The sequence below is a fragment of the Podarcis raffonei genome, chromosome 1 (assembly GCF_027172205.1).
Source record: "Podarcis raffonei isolate rPodRaf1 chromosome 1, rPodRaf1.pri, whole genome shotgun sequence".
NCBI classification, from domain to species: Eukaryota; Metazoa; Chordata; class Lepidosauria; order Squamata; family Lacertidae; genus Podarcis; species Podarcis raffonei.
In genome coordinates, this window is record NC_070602.1 from 7,292,620 (window position 1) to 7,313,204 (window position 20,585).

Here is a 20,585-nt window from a genome sequence, read left to right on the forward strand (position 1 = left end):
GGCCTGGAGCTTTTGATGCTGGCTTGGGTGGCTGCTCTTCCTCATCTGACACGGACAGCGAACTTTGGGCTGCATGAACCAGATCTTACCTCGGAAGCTGCCAAGTCAGAGCCATTGGTCCATCTAACTCAGTACTGTCTACACTGGCTGGCAGTAGCACTCCAGAGTTTCAGGCAGGAGACTCTGTCACCTGCCTACCTGGGTTTGAGCCTGAGACCTTCTGCCGCTGAGCCAGCCAATCAGCACTCTGCATAGCCAGGCTCTTGCAGACTGGAAGAACCTGCTTCTCCCAAGCAGGATGCAAGGCGGTGGTTTGCACATCTGTCCGGAAAAGGGCGAGGAGGGACTCCTGGTGTTCTCGCACTCTCAATCTACATGCAAGTTCAAAGCCTTCAGTTGGCAGTGCTCCTAATTTGCCTTGGCTGAGCCTTGAATTTAAAAACCAGAAGCACCCAGCGAGAGCCTCGCAGTGTCAGAATTTCCTCCCCTGCTCCTCAATCGAGCTGCTGAGTTTGGCCAAAAGCACCCCTTTCTGCAAGTGAATTAAATCTTGATTTGAAGAATGCAAACCACGGCGAAGCCAGAGTCTCCTTGGGTGGACTCTTTCCGGTGATTAATTACTCGCACAGGGATGCAAGCTTTCCTTTCTTTCTAATTTGAATTTGACTTGTTGCATTCATTTCCTTTGCTGGGAGAGATGAGAAAGACGCAAACTGTCCTATAGTGGTGATATTTAGGCACCCAGATCCAAACCCTGTTTAGGGATAAACCACAAAAAACAACCCCACAGATTCCACTGAATGTGTTTTGCCCTGTGCATCAGACAGAATTTGCCGCTAACCAAGACATTTTTCATTGTGCATTCATGATTGTTTTTGCCTATCATGGTTATCAGGGCAGTAATGTGTGATCCTGTTTTCAGTACGGACAGCACCTGCAAAGGTTTTTGGGGCAGAAAGATTGCTTTGTTTCTCAGCGGGGCTTGTCCTATAACTTCCTGCCCAAATACTGTACAGTGGTACCTCGGGATGCGAACAGGATCCGTTCCAGAGCCCTATTTGCATCCCGAATGGAACACAAGACGCAATGGTGTGTCTGTGCGTGCGCGGATCGTGTTTCGGCACTTCTGCCCATGCACGTGACGTCATTTTGACGGTCTGCGCATGCGCGCGTGGCGAAACCCAGAAGTAACGTGCTCCGTTACTTCCGGGTCGCCGCGGAGCGCAACCCGAATTTGCCTAACCCAAAGCATATTCATCCTGAGGTATGACTGTAATTCTTATACCACAAATGTTCCGGATTAGTTTCTGTCCTGCCGTTGTTGCCTCCCCAGATGGCAATAATGGAATAACACCAGGGGAAGCACTGCCAGTGTGCTGTGGTGGTTAGAGTGTCAGGCTAGGATCTAGGAGACCAGAGTTCAAATCTCTGAAGCTCACTGGGTGTCAGAGTGTGCTGGTGAGTAGTCACTCAATTCGCAGTTGACATTAACTCTTTATGAGCAAAGACTTGGCTGAGCGTCAGGCCTAATTAGCAACAGCAGCTCATTCTCTGTAGTCTTGCTCCATGAAATCAGTTGCCGAGACTGGAGGTTCCTTCCTCCTCAGAGCTGTCTAAGTCCCCAAGCAATCAGAGACTGCGTCTATGTGCAATCTGTAACTGCTCTGCCCATTTCAGCCCTCTTCTGATTCTGGGAGACCAAGGGGAGGGGAACTTGTCTCACCAGGAGGCAAGTGCTTCTTCACCAGCCCAACTCATCTCTGCCTCCTGGCCTCCCTCCTCCCCTGCTTCAGCCTCTGATTTTAGACTTTCTACCACTGATTCTCCCTGCTCCCTAAGCCCTGTTACTCCTTCCACTTCCATTGCCTCCTCCCCCCAGTCTTTAGGGAAGTTTTTGTGTGTGACATTTTAATGTATTTTTAATCTTTGTTGGTAGCCGCCCAGAGTGGTTGGGGAGACCCAGCCAGATGGGCTGGGTACAAATATTATTACCGTATTTTTTGCTCCATAACACTCACTTTTTTCCTCCTAGAAAGTAAGGGGAAATGTCTGTGCGTGTTATGGAGTGAATGCCTACAGATGGGGGGGGGGATCTGCTGCAGTCGTGAGCAGAGGATCCATGGTTCCCCTTCCTTCCCTCCTCCGTGGCTCACTTTGAAACAGCAAAGCGGGAGAAGAGCCGCTGAGTGGGGAGGAGAGAGGGACAGAAAGCCTGCTTGCTTTAAAGGAGCAAAGCAGGAGAGGAGAGGAGCCGCTTACACGATTGTAAGCGGCTCCTGTCCAGTTGGCTCCTTTAAAGCAAGCAGGCTCTGTGTCCCTCTCTCCTCCCCACTCAGCTCGCTAAATAGCAGCAAAGTTTTTCAGCTCACTAAGTCGGGGAAGAGGGAGAGAAGCAGAGCCTGCTTGCTTTAAAGGAGCAAAGTGGGAGAGGAGAGGAGCCTTCTCCTCTTATACCCCTCTTCTGCATTATTAGCAGCATCCTTTCTCCACACACCCCACGCGTGCTCCTTGTCCCTTGAGTGCTTTTCCTTCCCTCCCCACTTAAAACGTGGTTACAAAGCACGGATCCATATGGATCCTCAGGAGTTTTGCACTGGGTCACCCCAAATTCACCATCAGATCACATAGCATGTCCATGGCTACAGCTTGCACCAAAAAAATCACGCACCCACTGTTGCCTGGGGCCACAGTGGTGCAAAAAATGTGGTTACAAAGCATGGATCCACATGGATCCTCAGGATGTTTGCATTGGGCTACTCCAAACTCACTGTCAGATCACATGTCTGTGGCCACAGCATGAGCCACAAAAATCATACATCCACTGCTTCGTTTAGAATTTTTGTTTTGTTTCGTTTTCCTCCTCTAAAAACTATGTGCGTGTTATGGTCTGGTGTGTGTTATAGAGCGAAAAATACGGTATTATTATTATTATTATTATTATTATTATTATTATTATTATCCCTCTGACCACTCATCCTTGTCCCACCACCACTCCCTGGGTGCTGTGCCTTCTTCTCTTGGGGGTTCCCCAGCTGGTTCCTCCCACCATTCCTCTTTGTCCAACCAGTCCATGACCCTGGGTGACCTTGGGCCATTGACTGTCTCTCAGCCTAGCCTACCTCACAGGGTTGTTGTGAGGATAAAATGGGGAGAGCGAGAACCGTGGATCTGCCACCTTGAGCTCCTCAGAGGGAAATGGTGGGGTGCAAATGCAATGAAGAAATGATAACAAAGCCCAATGACGTGCGCACGGTCCAGCATAAATCCACTGCAAAGGCATCAATTACATATTGCGGAATGCAACCACCCCAAAACACCCCACCCTTCTGAAGGAGCCGGAAGGCGATGCGCTTCTTACTAGCTGCACTGAACATGCTACAGTGACTTCCGTCCTGCTCCCATTCCATCCGCAGTTGTGATCCAAAAGCCCTTGCAGCTCTCCCTTCCCAGGGCCTCCGGCTAACACTCACTGCTTATAAATCCTGAAATGTTAAAAATGTGCAGCCAATCAATCATTTTCGGAATTCCAGTCCACCGAGAGAAGACTGAGAGCAACCAAAGCAATGCAGCCACCCGCCACTTTTACCACGAGGAACAAGTCCCCAATTATGCAAAGGTCACTGCCTACAGATGGAACTGGAGGAGGTTTTTATTTTTCCTCCCCTTTATCATATCTGCATTTTAATTTTAATTTTGGCTGGCCTCCCTGTGTGTTCTCCTACCCAAAATACAGAATGTGTATACGTAATGGGAGGGAACAGTTGATGGAATTGGGGATGCTTAGCATAGGAGCCAATTTCTGGGGGTCAATTTCCCTTTGCCTCTACCCCACAATAAATAATATTTGAGGAGGCTGCCCCCCAAATTGATGGGCATTGCAACTCAAATGGCATGTGTGCACAGCATCCTGTGATTCAGGGTGGGACTTACTTGGGCCCCCAAATATTTTATTCAAGTTGGCACCCCTGATGTTTAGTCTGGAAAAGAGGAGATTCGGAGATGACATAGGTTTGAGTCCTACCCTCCAGAGCAGGAGAAAACAACTTGCTCCCTCTTCCATGTGGCAGCTCTTGAGATATTTGAAGATGGCTTTCATATCTCCTCTCAGTCTCCTCTTTTCCAGGCGAAATATCCCCAGCTCCCTCAAGTGTTCTTCGTACGGCTTGGTTTCCAGACCTTTGATCATCTTGGTTGCCCCTCCAGCTTGTCAACATTCTTCTTAAATTGTGGCACCCAGAACTGGACACAGTTCCAGGTGTGGCCAGACCAAGGCAGAATGGAGTGGGGCTATTACTTCCCTTGATCTGGATAATATTCTTCTAGCTAATGCTAGAATAAAGGTAAAGGGACCCCTGACCGTTAGGTCCAGTCGTGACCGACTCTGGGGTTGCGGCGCTCATCTCACTTTATTGGCCGAGGGATCCAGCGTTTGTCCGCAGACAGCTTCCAGGTCATGTGGCTAGCATGACTAAGCCACTTCTGGCGAACCAGAGCAGCACACAGAAATGCCGTTTACCTTCCCACCGGAGCGGTACCTATTTATCTACTTGCACTTTGACGTGCTTTTGAACTGCTAGGTTGGCAGGAGCAGGGACCGAGGAATGGGAGCTCACCCCATCGCGGGGATTCGAACCGCCGACCTTCTGATCGGCAAGTCCTAGGCTCTGTGGTTTAACCCACAGTGCCACCCATGTCCCTAATGCTAGAATAGCATTAGCCTTTTTTGCTGCTGAGTCACACTGTGGACTCATGTTCAGCTTGTGGTCCACCAAGACCCCTAGATCCTTTTCACATGTACTGCTAGTAAACCAAGTATCCCCCGGCTTATATTTGTGTACCTGGTTCTTCCTGTGCAGGAAGATGTGGGGACATGAATTGTTCCACATCTACCAAAGGGTTGACTCGAGCCTGCCACTTTAGGCAGGCGTCCCGAGTTCTGTGCAACATTCTGTCCTGCCCACAAAGTCTGCAGCATCTCCAGCCAGCCTGAAGCATATTCCTTCGCAGCCTTATCTGCAGCGTCAAATAAGCACATCTGCCGGATCCAATAAGCGCCACCACTTCCTAGCAGTGGCAGCCACCGGTCTCCAGCCTGCTTGCTCCCCCATTGTTTGTGCTGATGGACGGATCAATAGGCACTCGGTGGTGCCAAAGGGGGTGGGTTGCCTCTTGGGCTTCCCCCGCCCCTGTGCCCTTCGCCCACAGAGCATGGCTGGCACCGTCAGGCTGCAGAGACAAAGCCTCTCCTTTTCCCTCTCTCTCCTTCTGCTTCTTGAAACGAGCCACTGTTAACAAGGAACACTTTGAGCACAGAGGTGGGAAGCACAAAAGCGATGGCTGTGCTGGACTCAGAGACGATGAACCCAGATTTGTTCCAGCCTTGCCACCCCCTTTCCTTGCCCCACACTGCATGAATTTGGTTCTACACTGACTGTTTCTATCTTGGTTGCCTTCTAGCATGGGGTTGTCTTTTTAATAAATAAAAAAATAACCAACATTATTTTTCTAACACCCCAATCTATGAGTAATAATAATAATAATAATAATAATAATAATAATATTTTATTTATATCCCGCCCTCCCCAGCCAAAGCCAGGCTCAGAGCGGCTAACAACAGTAAAATAATACAACATTCTAAAATCATTTCATTATAAAATCAGTTCAAATCAAATTAATGGCAACCATTGGGCCAGAGCTCCGCGAAGATTGCCGAGGGAGGGAGTCAGGCTGCGCCCTGGCCAAAGGCCTGGTGGAACAGCTCTGTCTTGCAGGCCCTGTGGAAAGATGTCAAGTCCCGCAGGGCCCTAGTCTCTTCTGACAGAGTGTTCCACCAGATTGGGTCCACAGCCGAAAAAGCCCTGGCTCTGGTTGAGGCCAGCCTAACCTCCCTGTGGCCTGGGATCTCCAAGATGTTTTTGTTTGAAGACCGTAAGGTCCTCCGTGGGACATACCAGGAGAGGCGGTCCCGTAGGTACGAGGGTCCTAGGCCGTATAGGGCTTTAAAGGTCAAAACCAGCACCTTAAACCTGACCCTGTCCTCCACCGGGAGCCAGTGCAGCTGGTATAGCACCGGGTGAATGTGATCCCGCAGCGAGGACCCCGTAAGGAGTCTCGCCGCAGCATTCTGCACCTGCTGGAGTTTCTGGGTCAGTCTCAAGGGCAGCCCCACATAGAGCGAGTTACAATAATCGAGTCTGGGAGACTCTGGGAGTTCCAAGTCCTTCTCCAGGGTCCCTTGGAATGAAGGTCAGCAGAGACTATGATGCCTTTAGGATACATCAGGGGCAGACTTTGGTCTTTCAAATTTCAGCAGTGCCCTGTGTGAGGCCAAAATTCAGGAGCGGTGGGAGGCACCATCCGGGGAACCCCTGGGGCACAGGCGCCGGGATGCCTCCAAGATCGAAGGGGCCCAGCACACACATGTGATATAAAACATGTGACGCGTGATATCACACGTGTTTCCCGGTGCAACCTTCTACTAGCTGTGGGTAGACCCAGTGGGGCCCGTTGCAGCTGTGGGAAAGCCCAGTGGGACCCAATGCAGCCCGAGAAATATTGAAGGGGCCTGGCCCCCTCTTTGAAAAATGTTTGGGGTCCCTCGGCCCCCCTAGATGGTGTCCCTGCCCCAAGGGAACCCCCAGAGGAAGAAGGTTCAGAGCCAGGGGACTAGGGATGGGACACTGAGAATGGGCCAGAGGTAGAAGACTGGCAGGAAAGTCCGGGTGGTGGACCCGGCCTGCTGCCGCCTCAGGGCTTCACCCCCAAATTTTCTTATATGACTACAGACCAGGCCTGCACTGCCATCTTGGAAGAGGCAGGCAAAGTCCTCCAGCGATAGATCTGTGGCTTTGCGCATGGAAAACCAGCATGCAGAACGGAGGAAAAACACCAACAAACCCAATCTTCCCATTTCATCCTGAAACCAGGAGGGCGGCCATGAAAATAAATGGCTCTAATCCCCCCGGGTGTGTGGTTTTGGTTTTTTTTTAGTTCATCCCAGGAATCTGTTTTCTCCTGCCCTGTAGTCAAAGCCCATTTGGTTTCACTTGACATCCGAGCGGCTGTGAGGCAGCCAGGCATGATGGCCAAGAGGAGAAAGATTACTCGGCGCACCCTCCAGGGAGACCTCCTGGCCAGGGCTAATAGCGGACGCCGCAGCCCGGCCTAAACTCCAGCTAACTGCTCTTGGAACAGTTGTGATTTATCTATGGGCAGCAGCAGTGCTATTTGGGGGGGGGGGTGCCGAAAATCCCTGCCTCAGTCGCCAACTGGGAAGCTGCTGCCGCTGCCATCTTGGAACCAAAATCGTGTGTTGAGATGCCAGACTACACCATCTTGTAAGGAGCTGTGCCTCTTATTCAGAGGGAGAACGGTGTGTTCCACCTCAAGCTCCTTGGAGAAAAAGGTGGGGGATATAAATGCAATTAGTAAGTTGTTTATATACCAATCTTCTTCTTTGGCGATCACTCGTAGCCAAGTAAGATTGTCTTCCAAAGACACGGTTTTAACAATGAGTCCGTAAGTGACCGTGGAGGCCAATTCTAGATCCACACATCCTTCCACGGTGGGGACATAGGTTTCCGGGAGGGAGTTAATCACGGTGTGGATTTGCCAAGCTCGCCTTCCTCTTAGCACGTTTCTCCCTTTTGTCCTGCGTTCGAGTGTCTTCAAAGCCCATGACACCTTTGGGAAAGGCTGTTCTCCAACTGGAGTGCTTTTTTTATATACAGTGGTACCTCAGGTTACAGACTCTTCAGGTTACAGACGCTTCAGGTTACAGATGCTTCAGGTTACAGACTCCGCTAACCCAGAAATAGTACCTCGGTTTAAGAACTTTGCTTCAGGATGAGAACAGAAATTGCGCGGCAGTGTTGCGGCAGCAGCGGGAGGCCCCATTAGCTAAAGTGGTGCTTCAGTTTAAGAACAGTTTCAGGTTAAAAACGGACCTCCGGAATGAATTAAGTACTTAACCCGAGGTACCACTGTATATATACCAATAGTCACACCTTGAACTTGGCCCCATAGGAAATCAGCAGCCAGTGCAGACCTCTGAGCAAAGGTGTTACCTGCTAACAAGCAATATGATTAAGCGGTATACAAACCTTGTTGAAGGAATGAATAAAGAAATAAAAACTGTACAGGAGTTCCTGGTTGTGGGAGGATTCCAACCACGTTCAACTGAATGTGGTTAAAGTCCTCCTTTGGACCTTCCTAGTCAGAAGGCAAAACCCAGGGGTTGACTGTGGTTAAAAAAGTGAAATACCTGGGTGTGAATATGACAGCTAAGAATGTGAATTTATTTAAAGACAATTATGAAAAAACTTGGACAGAAGTGAAAAAAGATCTGGAGATTTGGTCAAACTTGAAGCTTTCCTTGTTAGGTCGAATTGCAGTTATAAAAATGAATGTATTGCCAAGAACGTTGTTTTTGTTTCAAGCATTACAAATAATGGATAAAATGGACTGTTTCAAGAAGTGGCAGAAAGATATATCTAAATTTGTCTGGCAGGGCAAGAAGCCCAGAATAAAATTTAAGATATTAACGGATTCAAAGGAAAGAGGGGGGTTTGCCCTGCCAGACTTTAAATTGTACTATGAAGCGGCAGCTTTCTGCTGGCTAAAAGATTGGCTGCTTCTTGAAAACACAGACATTTTGGATTTGGAAGGTTTTAACAATATTTTTGGGTGGCATGCATATCTGTGGTATGACAAGGTTAAAGCACACAAAAGTTTTAAAAACCATATTGTCAGAAAAGCACTATTAAATGTCTGGGTTAGATATAAAGATTTGCTGGAAAATAAAACTCCAAGGTGGCTGTCGCCAATGGAAGCTAAGGCAGTTAAAAAGTTAAATATGGAGTTGAAATGGCCAAGATATTGGGAAATTCTGGAAAAGGAAGGGGACAAATTGAGATTGCAGAGTTTTGAGAAATTAAAAGGGAAGGTGAGAGATTGGTTGCACTATCATCAAATAAATGAAGTGTTTAAAATGGACAGTAAAATTGGCTTCCAGGTGGAAAAATCAAAATTAGAGACTGAACTGTTAGAATCCAGTACTAAGAATTTGTCAAAAATGTATAACTTGCTGCTGAAATGGAATACACAAGATGAAACGGTTAAATCAACTATGATTAAATGGGCTCAGGACATTGGTCATAATATTTTGTTCGCTGACTGGGAAAAGTTGTGGACCACCGGGATGAAATTTACGGCATGTAATGCCTTAAGAGAAAATATAATGAAAATGATTTATAGGTGGTACATAACCCCAGTCAAGCTTGCAAAGATCTACCACTTGCCTGACAATAAATGTTGGAAATGTAAGGAAAAGGAAGGTACATTTTTTCACCTCTGGTGGACGTGCCCGAAGATTAAGGCATTCTGGGAAATGATTTATAATGAACTGAAAAAGGTATTTAAATATACCTTTCCTAAGAAACCAGAGGCCTTTCTCTTGGGCATTGTCGGCCAAGGGGTGTTAAAGACAGATATAACTTTTTTTATGTATGCTACAACAGCAGCTAGAATACTCATTGCAAAGTACTGGAAGACACAGGATCTACCCACACTGGAAGAATGGCAGATGAAGGTGATGGACTACATGGGCTTGGCAGAAATGACGAGCAGAATCCGAAACCAGGGAAAAGAAGCGGCGGAAGAAGAATGGAAAAAGTTTAAGGACTATTTAAAGAAATATTACAAAATTAATGACAGTTAGAATGATGTTGGACTGAAGTAAATGGTTACTATCAGTAATGGTTAAGACAAGGAGAATAAGGATGATTAGCTTAAATTTATAGCAAAATAAGGGAAGATTTGCTGAACAATTGATTAGAATTTGGAATACAGAAACGGGAGGCATGAGGAAGTCGAAGAAGAAAGGTTTAAGAAATTAGGACATGAAATGGTACTTGTTTCTTGTTTTGTTTTTGTCTTTTGTTTGTTTATGTATGTTTTGTTTGTATGAATATAAAAATTGTTTAATAAAAATATTATTAAAAAAAACAGAAGGCAAAACCCAGGAGATGGGCAGGGAGTTACAGACCCTTGCAGCCCCCTGCACAGTTCACTTGACCCCCAAAGATGGCTTTTATTTCCTAAAATGCTTCTGTTGTTTATTTTTTTGCCACAAGTGGATTTAAGGCCAAGGCATTCCTGGCTGCCAAGGAAACTCTAGAGGAACTCTGTCATGAACTATTAATAGGGAGCTCCGCGCTGCTGCTTCCCAGCAAACCACCAAAGCCACAAAGTTGTGTTTAATTTGCTACCGGAGGGTTGAAGGAGGCATCGCTGCTCCATTATTGCCGAAGAGATTTCTGCACCAGGTCTTGGAAACCAGCCATAGCTCAGCTCCAGGAGGAGGGAAGGGGGGACGAGATATCAAGTTCTCTGCAACAGAGGTCACAGGCATTGCTAAAGACAGCAAAGAAGGATTTGTTTTTTTTTTTTTAATAATATTTTTTATTAAACAATTTTTATGTTAACACAAACAACACATACAAAAACAAACCACAAACAATAACAGAACAAAAAAAAACAAATACCATTTCATATCCTAATTTCTTAAACCTTACTTCCTCGACTTCCTCTTGCTTCCCGTTTCTGTATTCCAAGTTCTTACAATTATTCAGCGAATCTTCCCTTATTTTACTATAGATTTATGTTAATCATCCTTATTCTCTTTGTCTTAACCTACACTGATAGTAACCATTTATTTTAATCCAACATCATTTTAACTGTCATTAATTTTGTAATATTTCTTTAAATAGTCCTTGAACTTTTTCCATTCTTCTTCCGCCGCTTCTCTTCCCTGGTTTCGGATTCTGCTCGTCATTTCTGCCAAACCCATGTAGTCCATCACCTTCATCTGCCATTCTTCCAGTGTGGGTAGATCCTGTGTCTTCCAGTACTTTGCAATAAGTATTCTAGCTGCTGTTGTAGCATACATAAAAAAAGTTATATCTGTCTTTAACACCCCCTGGCCGACAATACCCAAGAGAAAGGCCTCTGGTTTCTTGGGGAAAGTATATTTAAATACCTTTTTCAGTTCATTGTAAATCATTTCCCAGAATGCCTTAATCTTCGGGCACGTCCACCAGAGGTGAAAAAATGTACCTTCCTTTTCTTTACATTTCCAACATTTATTGTCAGGCACATGGTAGATCTTTGCAAGCTTGACTGGGGTTATGTACCACCTATAAATCATTTTCATTATATTTTCTCTTAAGGCATTACATGCCGTAAACTTCAACCCGGTGGTCCACAACTTTTCCCAATCAGCAAACATGATGTTATGACCAATGTCCTGAGCCCATTTAATCATACTTGATTTTACCATTTCATCTTGTGTATTCCATTTCAGCAGCAGATCATACATTTTTGACAAATTCTTAGTACTGGATTCTAACAGTTCAGTCTCTAATTTTGATTTTTCCACCTGGAAGCCTATTTTACTGTCTAATTTAAACACTTCGTTTATTTGATGGTAATGTAACCAATCTCTCACCTTCCCTTTTAGTTTTTCAAAACTCTGCAATCTCAATTTGTCCCCTTCCTTTTCCAAGATTTCCCAATATCTTGGCCATTTCGACTCCATATTTAGCTTTTTAACAGCCTTAGCTTCCATTGGTGATAGCCATCTTGGAGTCTTATTTTCCAGCAAGTCCTTATATCTAACCCAGACATTTAATAGTGCTTTTCTGACAATATGATTTTTGAAACTTTTATGCGCTTTAACCTTGTCATACCACAAATATGCATGCCACCCAAAAATATTATTAAATCCTTCCAAATCCAAAATGTCTGTATTTTCAAGAAGCAGCCATTCTTTTAGCCAGCAGAAAGCTGCCGCTTCATAGTACAATTTAAAGTCTGGCAGGGCAAACCCCCCTCTTTCCTTTGAATCCGTTAATATCTTGAATTTTATTCTGGGCTTCTTGCCCTGCCAGACAAATTTAGATATATCTTTCTGCCACTTCTTGAAACAATCCATTTTGTCCATAATTTGTAATGCTTGAAACAAAAACAACATTCTTGGCAATACATTCATTTTTATAACTGCAATTCGACCTAACAAGGAAAGCTTCAGATTTGACCAAATCTCCAGATCTTTTTTCACTTCTGTCCAAGTTTTTTCATAATTATCTTTAAATAAATTCACATTTTTAGCTGTCATGTTCACACCCAGATATTTCACTTTTTTAACCACAGTCAACCCCGTCTCATTCTGAAACCTTTCTTTTTCAATCTGTGTTAAGTTTTTCTCCAATACCTTAGTCTTTAACTTATTCAATTTGAATCCTGCCAATTGACCAAACTCTTGGATTATTTCCAAAACTCTTTTCGTACTAGCTTCTGGCTCTTGCAATGTAAGTACTAGGTCATCTGCAAATGCTCTCAGTTTGTATTGTTTAGCTCCGACCTGAATCCCTTTAACCAACTGATCCCTCCTAATCATATTAAGCAAAACCTCTAGGACCGATATAAAAAGTAATGGGGAGATAGGGCACCCCTGTCGTGTCCCTTTTTCAATCTTAAACTCTTCTGTTACCACATTATTTACAATTAATTTTGCTTTCTGTTCAGAATATATTGCACCTATACCATTTTCAAACCCTTGGCCTACCCCCATCCCCCGGAGGTTCTTCAACATGAAACTCCAAGAAATATTGTCAAAGGCTTTCTCGGCGTCCACAAATATCAAAACAGCCTTAGTGTTTATGTTCACTTCCAACTTCTCCAAAATGTCAATTATATTTCTTACATTGTCCGACAAATACCTTTTCGGGAGAAAGCCCGCCTGGTCTCCATGAATCTCCTCCATCAAAACTCTTTTCAGTCTCTTTGCTAAAACATCAGCAAAGATTTTGTAATCCACATTTAGTAAGGAGATGGGTCAGTAGTTCTTAAGTTGAGTCTTTTCAGTCTCTGTCTTTGGTATAAGTGTAATGTAGGCCTCTCTCCACGTATCGGGTGCCCTTCTCCCCTCCATAATCTCGTTGCAGACTTCCTTCAAAGGTTGTATAAGCCCTTCCTTCAAAACTTTGTAGTATTTGGAAGTCAATCCATCCGGTCCAGGTGCTTTGCCCAACGTCATGTTGTGAATGGCATCTTCTATTTCCTGTGCTGATATCTCCTGGTTCAAAATTGTCTTACTTTCCTGGGAAATCTTTTTCAGCCCATTTTTCTCGAGGAATTGTTGTATGTCTTTATCTTTCTGCGGCCCTTGTGTATACAATTGTCTAAAGTAGCTCTGGAAACAGTTCCTAATTTCCACTGGGTTGCATATGTTCTTTCCATCCACTTCTAGATTTATTACCGTGTTGAGTTTTTGTCTCTTCTTTATTTGCCAAGCCAATAACTTGCCACATTTATCTGCAGATTCAAAGGTCTTTTGCCTCATTTGTTTAATTTTCCATTCTATTTCTTGGTTCATCAGTTCCATATATTGTGTTTGATACAATTTAATTTCTCTTAAAATCTCTTGTGATTTTGGCTTCAGTCTTAATTTCCTTTCCCCTTCTTTTATCTTTTCCAAGATTTTCTCTTTCCTCTCATTTTGCTTTCTTTTCTTTAGTGAATTTTGCTGTATCAAAAACCCTCTCATCACGGCTTTACTTGCGTCCCATACTATTCTTTTTTCTACTTTAGTCCTTAAGTTGATTTCAAAATAATCTTTCAAAGTTTTTTGGGCCTTCTTACAAATCTCCTCGTCTCTAAATAAGGTGTCATTCATTCTCCATCTGAAGGAACCAGTTGTTGTTTGCTTCATCACCATCTTAACTGCGTTATGGTCGGAGAAGGTTTTTGGGCAGATTTCCACTTTCTTTATATTCGACGCCATATTGCTAGTCACCCAAATTTGGTCAATCCGTGTCCATGTCATTTTGGCTTCAGAAAAGAAGGTTCCCTCTCTTTCTAATGGGTGTTTTGTTCTCCAAATGTCAATCAAGTCCATATTGTCAGTCATTTCAAAAAAAGTTTTTGGTAGTCTTCCGTCTTTTGTGACTACCTGTCTTTGTGCTTTGTCCATATTTGTTGAAACTACTCCATTCATGTCTCCCATCATAATCAGTTTGTAATCCATATAGTCCATTAAAGTCTCATGCAACTTCTTAAAGAATTCTGCTTTCCCTTCATTTGGTGCATATATCCCCACTATCAAAAATTTTTCTCCTTGAGATTGAATTTCAATTGCCAGGTATCTTCCTTGATCATCTTTAAAAATTTGTTTCGGCTGCAAATTTTCCTTTACGTAGATCACCACTCCTCTTTTTTTTACTTTGTCTGAAGATATAAATTCTTGTCCCAATCTCTTGTTTATTAACAGTTTTCTATGTGCTCTTGTCACGTGGGTCTCTTGTAAACAAATCAAGTCCAATTGGTCTTTCTTTAAAGCATGAAATATATTTTTCCTTTTTCGGGGGTTGTTTAGACCATTACAGTTCCAAGTTAGAAGTTGCAAAGCCATGATGGGGTTATTTAGTTCCTCCTACAGCTCCCAATTGTTGTTCGTCCTTTGTCGGTGGTTCTGTGTCCGTATCTAGTCTTGAAGGATGTCTTTCTCCTGGATAGGTCTCTTTCTGTAGGTCTTCTTCGTGTTCTCCCAGGAACTTGTCTTTATCACTCACTGTTTTTATTCTTCTTTTCTTCCCCTTGTATTTAAAAGACAGGCCTTGGGGAAACTCCCACCTGAATAGTATGTAGTTCCTCTTCAGTAATGTCACCAGATCCTTGTAAGGACCTCTTGCATCCAAGATACTTTTAGGGATATCTTTAAAGATCTCAATATGAAAATCCTCAATTCGAAGGGTTGTTTGGTAGTGCAGGTTCAATATTTTATCTCGCTCTTCTTTGGATCTTAGAGTTATCAAACAATCTCTGGGTCTATTCTTCTTCTGCCTTATTCCCAACCTGAATGCACTCTCTATTTTGAACTCTTCTTCTTTCAGATCTTGCTTCCAGAAGTCAGAAAACTCTTTTGTCAAATAATCCACCAAGTTGTCTCCTTCCTTTTCCGGCACAAGTCTAATCCTCAGGTTTTTCTCTTTGCGTTGCATATCCTGCATAGAAAGTGTCAGTTCATACTCATCCAGTTTCCTGTACACCGGTGGAAGTTTCCCTTCAACAGCAGTAGCAATTTCCTTAGCTTCTTCAGCTATCTTTCGCGTTGTAGTTGAATCTTCCAATAGTTTCCCAATTGCTTCTGCATTAGAGTTCACTTTGTTCCCAAGGTCAGTTATACTTTTAGTATTTAAATCAATTTTCCCAGAGATTTCTTCAATTTTCTTATTTGTTTCAGCACCTTGCTTCTTTAATTCCTCTAAAGAATCACTTATTTTTCCCAAGGCCTTTGTAAACGCTTCTTCCGAAGACATTGTTTTCACTCTTGCCTTTGTGACAGCTGCAGTTCCCGAGGCCCCTGATACAGAGGCCCTTCTTTGCATAGAAGAGTCCACTTTGTATTGTCTACCAGATCTCAAAGTTGTTTCTTGTGAATCTTCTTTCTGTTTACCATCTGCCATAACAAAGTCTTTCGTTCAAGGTCATTCCCACACTCTTGAGCTGTCAATAAAGAGAAGTTCTCAGGTTTTAAATTCCACTTGGCTGCTGGAACTGTCCCAGTCCTCTAGAGAGCAAAGAAGGATTTGAAATGAAGGTGTGTGCACACACACCCTGCAGAAACTGAACTTCTCATTTCACTGGAAATGATGTCTGGGTTCACAGGAATGAAATTTGCGCACTCTTCAGTCACTGTTTAACGAGCATCCATCCCGATCTGTTTGTAGGGAGGCTAGACAACATTGTGTCGAGCTCATGTTATCACTTCCCAGTGCAAGTTCCTGTCACTTTCCTTACCGCAAAGAGTTCGGGGTTTCTTGGAAGAGAGCATGGACTCCGCCTTAATTGCGCATCCTGAATTTTCAAGTGTGCAATCGAATTCCACCTGAAAATAGCAACAAAGTGGTTCTGACTTTCTCCATATTCTGCAAGCGTCTCATAGATCAGTCGGTAGCGTGTGAGACTCTTAATCTCATGGTCGATGTTGGGCAAAAGATTCCTGCATTGCAAGAGGTTGGATTAGATCACTCTTGTGATCCCTTCCAGCTCTACATTCTACGATTCTGTTTCCTAATTACCATATTTTTCGCTCTATAAGACGCACCAGACCACAAGATGCACCTAGTTTTTGGAGGAGGAAAACAAGGAAAAAAATATTCTGAATCTCACAATCCAGAACAGCAAGAGGGATCGCTGCGCAGTGAAAGCAGCGACCCCTCTTGCTGTTCTGGCTTCTGGGATAGCTGCGCAGCCTGCATTCGCTCCATAAGACGCACACACATTTCCCCTCACTTTTTAGGAGGGAAAAAGTGAGTCTTATAGAGCAAAAAATACGGTACTTCTTCCTGGCAACTTGGTGTCCCTTTTCTGCTTTTGCAGGAGAATTTGAGGTGCCTTCTTTAAAAACTGAGAGTTTTGCAGTGAATTTAAGTAAAGGAAAGCATTATTATTATTATTATTAAAAATAAAAATAAAATTGTATACTACCCTGTAAATACAGCTCTCAGGGCATTTCACAACACAACATAAAAACACAATATACATAATAAAAACAAGAACAACCCAATAATCTCCCCTCCCCAACACATTTTAAAAGGGAATAGGATATCAGTCAGCCAAAGGCCTGGTTAGAGGCATATAAAAATACATAAAGAAAGCAGAAGAAAGCAGAAGAAAATACCAACATTGATATGACAATACAATGTAATTAAGGTTACAAAACTATGTAGTATATATGTAAATAGATGAGCTGCTCATTTCCTTCTAGTATACATCAGTTCACATGTCACTATTGTTTCAGTAAATACGTTCCAAATATCATTATATCCGTCCATGCGCAATCTTCGTCTGAAAGATGCCCTTGAGACCTTGCTCAACCCCCTCCCCCACCCATTCTTCCTAGAATTAAAATCTCTGAGCCAAAGGGGGTAGATGCATCTCATATCCAGGGTGAAGAACATAAGAAGAGCGCTGCTGAGACACCACCCTGTTCCCACAGAGGCCAACTAGATGTCTCCAAGAAGACCCCAAGAAGGGCAACAAGGCCAGAGACTTCTCCCAGTGTTAGTCCCCAACATTCAGTGGTCTACTGCCTCTCAGCCTGGAGGTGCCATACAGCCATTGCGACAAATAGCCATGGATAGAGGTGTCTCATCCAGCCTTCCTCAAACTTGAATCCCCCCAATGTTGTTGGACTACAACTCCCATCATCCCTAGCTACCACAACCAGTGGTCAGGGATGATGGGAGTTGTAGCCCAACAACATCCTGGAACCCAAGTTTGAAGAAGGCCGGTCTGATCCTTTATTTATTTGATATTTATGCCATGTAATCAATGCAAAGCGTGGCATGAAGATCTAAACAGCAGACTGAATCCGAAGTAGCAAGTTGTGACTTGTTCCCATCAGCATAAGGATTTCTGTTTGTGTGACAGAACTTTCCCACCCTCTTCTCTCCCCCACATTCCCCCGAAATCTGTCGTAAGGGTTCTCCCAGCCTTCTGGAGCAGATTTGGGGAGGGCGGGTGGCATATGTCAGGGGAGAATAGGAAGGAGTAGCACAAGTGAAAATCCTTGCACTGATGGGACGTGTTTGCTGGATACCACCCAGCAGAAGGAGAGGGAGGAACCTTTCAAAGTTCACAAAATACAAAGATATGCATTTGCAATGCAGTTACTTAATATGAGGAGGGTAATCTAATTGGTTGACTAGTTCCTGATTCTTCTTTTTAAAAACTCACACTATTGTTTACCCAGAACAGTTAACATTATTTAACGTCATGGGTACATGTTATTATTCCCTGTCCTGGGACTCCCAACTCTCTTTTTACAGATTGCATTACCAGATTCTTCTGGCCGATAACTTCTCTAAACTTCGCTCCTTAATTAATTTAGCAACATTTAGACGTTTTGACTTCTTCCTTGCGAGTTCTATTTTACTAGGTTTTCGGTTATTTCCCCATGACTTAGCATCTAATATTCCAGCCTGCCTTGCAATATATAACACTTGGTTTGAATGGCATCTTCTTGCATGACCTTCCGCGTAGTTTAGCGAGCGCAGAAGATGGTCTGGTAGAATCTGGTGTCCAAAGATTTCATTACACATAGTAATAACCACCTGCCCAAAGACTTTCACTTTATTGCATCGCCAGCAAAGGTGAGAAATGTCACCTTCATGATCTGCTCCACGGTGCCAACACTTACTGCCACCTCTTCTTCCAACTTTAAAAGACTTCTAAAGAGTCCAGTGACACTGATGCGTCATTTTAAAACAGTTTTCTTTATAACTGCTCGAAACCAGAAACGTAGAACCTCTGTTAAATAAAAAGCACCAAATTTGTGCCGTTATATTGCAATATTCTTCGCCATCCCCTATCACATATTGCCTTGCGAATTTTTTATTTTTACATTAGATAACATTTTACATAACCTTGAGAACATTTTTGGTTTGTTCTCTGTTAACAGTTTCCCAAATTCAACTTGTTCTCTATGTTATCGTTTGCCTTTGGTCTAATCTATTTAAACAGGCCTTTTATTTGTATAACCTGGAGGGGGGAGGAATCACATTGCACTTTCTGCATTGCTTTTTCATAGGCTTGAACTTGTGCCCAATCTTGATAAAGCTCCAATCATTTCTTCTCCAGATCACAAATGTGCCCAATTTTCCTGGATTAAATTTCCAACCATCCATTCCTGATGCGATTGGTACTATTTGTTGTTGTTTAGTCATTTAGTCGTGTCCGACTCTTCGTGACCCCATGGACCAGAGCACGCCAGGCACTCCTGTCTTCCACTGCCTCCCGCAGCTTGGTCAAACTCATGTTGGTAGCTTTGAGAACACTGTCCAACCATCTCGTCCTCTGTCGTCCCCTTCTCCATCTTCCCCAACATCAGGGTCTTTTCTAGGGAGTCTTCTCTTCTCATGAGGTGGCCAAAGTCTTGGAGTCTCAGCTTCAGGATCTGTCCTTCCAGTGAGCACTCAGGGCTGATTTCCTTCAGAACGGAGAGGTTTGATCGATTGGTAATATACGTGGAGCTAACTTAGATTTATAGATCTGTTGCACACCCTTTTAGGTGGGGAGGTGCATGGAAGGAGGGGAGAGAAACCCTGTTATGTTAGCAGAATTCATTGTGTGGGCTTTGTTGTATTGCACCCCGTTAATCAATGAATCTGACCATTACAACACTCAGTATGCATTCAGATAAATTGCAGTTGTGGGGGGAGAGAGACTTTCAAATAACAGCAGTGCTTCTGAAGGCTTCTTTTAAAAATAGCGTGTTCTGGGGGAGACATTCAATTCCATATTGCTTTTAAAAGCAAACCTACCTAATTCACACATTCTGAAACAATATGCACAGCCATCCTTAGAAATCTGCAGTTCTCCAATTTTTTTCAGTGCAGTTCCCCAGCCAAGTGATGTGTAAAAGGAAAAAAAGGACCGGCTGGGATAAAGTCTGCAGAAAAAGCATAACTAAATTGAAAATGGGATGCAAAAATGTGGTACCTTCGGGGAAATTGCTTTGCAAAAATGTGTCTATTAGGCAAACTCATGCAAAAAAAATAAGGAGAAATTTGCACTGGAATGCTGACGAATTTGCATGAAGACTTTTAAAAAAATAAATGCGAACTGATGTGGAAATGTGAAGAGTGGGATTTAAGGCTGGGGAAAAAAAGGAGAAACTGTAGCAATACTGAAATTTACAGATCAGCCCATCCCTAAGGACAACCTCTAGTTAAATGCTTGCAAAGTGTATTCTCTGATTAATCTGGGCAAAGCACCAATTGGAGGTGTAGCGACGGGAGCATCCTGTCTGCACTCCAGGCAAGCTGAAAAACCTCAAAGCTTTCCGTTCCCTTCTAAATGGATAGCAAAGGTCATTCCCCCTTGGTTTGATAAATGACACAGTCATCACAGCATTTGTCTTCCACCTGCCAGCGGTGTGTTTCCGCTCAAGTTCCTGTTAATGAGTCGCCCCCTCCTACCCCATAAACAAAGCGCTCTGGAGAAAAGCTCGCTTGGTATCTCCCAGAGATGCTCACTTGACACGCACACCAGAAAGAGAAGGCAAAGCAGAGATTCCCAGTCTTGGCTCAGCAAGGTTCCTGCAGCAATGAGGTTCAGGTGCATTACGAAGTTGGCAGCAAAAACAAATCCCAGCCTAATAGCACCACCACAACAACCTGCATACCCAATCCCTGCCGAGAAAAGTGTCCCAGCACCTATAATGACAAGGTCCCCTGGCCAGAACCCCTCTGACATGATTTTATATCTCAGATAAGTATGTGACCTGGTGTGTAGCACTCTTTGCAACTGCCGCTAGGAAAATTAGAGCAAATTATATAGCCAAGATAGCCACCAACTGTAAAGGAGATGAATTTATTTGACCCTATCTGCATCAAGCCATATTCTGTCTTTATCACCAAACTCCAAATATAATTGCACATTGCATTAATTAACATTATTTTTTAATATATTAGTGGCCATGTGACGATTTTAGCCTATAAATTTTATTGTTTAATGTCTTA